Here is a 3,458-nt window from a genome sequence, read left to right as displayed (position 1 = left end):
ATTGCATCAAAGCCATCATCCCCCAACATACGGTAGTACACAGGAGGTTAGGGCCTCATTCCGGCAACAAAAATTTGGTTCAATACATGAATTTAGTGCTTTAAACATCCGAGGACCTCTAGAGAGATAACTAGAGAGAGAGAGACTACACTAGTGAACTACTCAAACCCTAGATAGAGGAAGTGCTTGGAGAGGTACTCAATACAACCAGCCCCCCTCTCTATTTAGAGACTCCCCTAGTGACTAAAATTACTCCTACAACTTAAAATTAAGATAACTACTCGCCTAGGGGCATTTTGGTCCATCTATGTGTTCGGTCAATCGGACGACCACACTTCCTACACAGACTTGCTTCATCTCGAAGCAACCTCTGTGACTCCCCCCCCCCCCCCCCCCGCGCTGCTGCCCGGCGCTAACGGCGAAATGTGAACGTGTCTGCGCCTATTTGCAGGATGCAAAGCAGCTGCGGTCGTTTAGCCTCCCTCTTCCGATCTGCCGTCATTTAAAGAGAAGCAGCGTTACTGCATCCACCAAACTAACAGGTGAAACAGAGGTAGTGCATGAACACAAAACACTGCGTGCGTCGATCGTCAATTCGTCATGGATGTGGTTGAATTGAAGAGATGGATGGGGGCTGACCGATTGGCCAATAGCCCTCCTAGTCCTAACTCCTAAAGCCAACTGGCTACGGTACTAGTCTACTAGGTACGAGCTGGCACGGCGGCGCGCGGGTACCAGACTGCAGCACAACAGCCGTGCACGTACGTACTGGCCCTGCACATGTCGGGAGCCTGGAGTCGTCGGCTGCGTGTAGGATCGTGACATGCATCGAGTAGCAATTACTGATGAATCGCGCCCGTCCCTGCGCGCGCATCGGCCGATCCCGGTCCCCGGCGCGGCCGTCGCTGCACATGCATGATGCATCGATCGGTTGCAGACTTGAAGCGCCTGTCATCGACTCGTGCTCGAATGACAACGAAGGCGTGGTGCCGGTGCCAGTGCCATGGACCGACCCGCCCGAGAGAGATCCTCGTCACGGCGCACAGTGGAATAGTGGATTAAGTAATGTTGCTGTCCCTGTCCGCCGGCCCGACTGGAGCGGGGTTGAGGCAGGTGCCGGCGTGCCGCAGCGCCCCAGCCTGACGCGAGCGAGCGAGCGCACCAGCAGGACAATGGAGCAATGGAACCCAGGCCGGCCGCGCGCCCAGGTGCGCCCGTACGACGAGGAGGACGTTGCAGCGCTTTGGTGCTTTCTCCGTGGACATTTTTGCGCAGAAACGGTGCGCCCGGGCACGGCTGTGGCCTTGCCGCAGACAAGCATGCATGGACCGAGCGTTAATCAACGTGAGAGTGCGTACGGATATAGGGTAAGGATGATAATCCTGGCGCTGAATTCGATCACGATCCTGATCCAAAGGATGCCCTGTCTCTAAACCGTCATCAGGCCTCTGGTTACACATGAGATAGCTCATATAATATTTTCTTATATTTTAATAGGAGAGAGAAGATTAAGAAATAATCTCATACACGTACTTCAAAATTATGTGAGGATGATGTGTAAGATCATTTATATTATGAGCTACGTGCTAAAAGCTAAATTATTGGAAGGGTTGTCTACTAAAATGCTAAGAATCACTTTATTAAAAGAGTTGTCTTCTAAAATGTTTAGAACTAACTAGTAGCTCGTGACCGGAGAAGGACGCTGCTCGGCTGCATTGCACATATGCATGTGGGAGACAGAAGGCCACCACTGTGCTGTACCAGTAGCAGTGTAGCACCACCGCTGTATGAGCCTGACCTAGTGAGCAGTGACCCGTCATGCTTATCTATAGAGAGAAAGTTAAGAGCGTCAGGTACGGGCGTATGGCTAATCAACTTGTTTCCAAACTTGCCAACCGTTGTCCTTGAACGTGCATGCATGATCCGGGTTCCGCAGGGCATCTCGAAAGCTTGAACGACACTCGGTTGGCGTTTCCGGAGGGCGTGGCATCCAGAGGTTCCGAAAAGCCATCGGCTGCGAACAGTGAACAGGCTATGTTAGTCTCCGTCCGAGTTTCATGGAAAATTTTATAGATATTACTTGGCAATGTCTATATTAGAAGAGAGAAAGATGAGTTTCATCACATATGAGAGGAATTTCATCCCATGATACTCAACTGGCACATATTTATCTAGTTCCCAATCTTAATAACAGTATAATAAAATTGTGCATTGAGAGCTTAATGCAACATGCTCAAGCATCAGTTGAACGGTTCCCCTGCCAGTGTGGAGAGGAGCAGGGGCCAAGTGGGGAGCCTGCACCTTAATTTGGACATAGTACTCTCTCAGTGCCGATGAAAATACACAGGGCCCTGGAGGTTATCTACAACATGCACAATGCAAAAAAAAATGCTGATCCACAGGGTTTGATCAAGGCAACATATCATCTTTTTCTGTATCTTTTACTTGGGTTTGTTTTTATGCTATTAGCTATTATGTTGATTCTTCTTCATGTGGGAACTACATATTTACAAATTCTATTAACTACAGAATTTACAAATTCTATTAACTACAGAATTTAGTGAGGCCGCCAAATCTTTTTATGAATTGCCTTTTTCATCTCTTTTCTTATTAAATTGCGTTTGATACCGGTTCATTATTGGTTATCCGAAGCCATGTAGAAGTATACATACGCCTGGATCCGTCATTTTGGCAGGAAGACATATGAGTTTTTAAGATTTTTAATACCCAACCTATCTACAACGGACTAATTAATTTTCTATGCTAATCTGAAACTTTTAATTTCCATGTTGAAAGACAATGAGGAGACCACCGTTGTCTTAACTAGGTAGCAACACCACGTCAAGCGCAAAGAACGACCTCTATCTTGGCAGAAAACAAAAACTTCCATCAAGTGCCTGGCTACGATGTGGTTTTAGTGTATTGTAGTACGTTCCATGTTTTTTCATTTGAGGGGGAACTGATGGTTAAAGGTGATTACATCTGAATAGGACAAAGCTAGCACCACGGAGTATGTTTGTTTGAGCTTCAAGTGATCGCAGTTTAGAAATTGTAAGATGAAACAAAAAGTTATCCCTTCAGGTCCTGTTTGGTTCGATAGGATTAAAGTTTTTTTCCTTCCTTTTCGCCTCTTTAGTTCATAAACTTCCAAACAGAGGAAGGAGGATAAAGGGATTAGTTCTCTAGTCCCTGGAGGGTGACTAAAGAGGACTAAAGGCTCAGGAGGACACCTCCTGCCCCTCATTATTACAACATGGGATGCAGATTTTGTAGTTTTGATTACGGATCCAGTAACCAAGATTCATGGAAGTGATATGAAAATTCAATAATCGCCAAGAACATAACATACTGTCATTTTTAGCAAACACCTAGCAGACATGCAAACGCAACCTCCTGATCTACTGCATAAGACGCCCGATCATCAGGGGAAGGTAGAGGGAGTCCTACTGTGCAGCATC

This window comes from Setaria italica, chromosome VII (genome assembly GCF_000263155.2).
Source record: "Setaria italica strain Yugu1 chromosome VII, Setaria_italica_v2.0, whole genome shotgun sequence".
NCBI lineage: Eukaryota > Viridiplantae > Streptophyta > Magnoliopsida > Poales > Poaceae > Setaria > Setaria italica.
The sequence above is the reverse complement of the archived record's forward strand: the minus strand, read 5'-3'. Positions refer to the sequence as shown.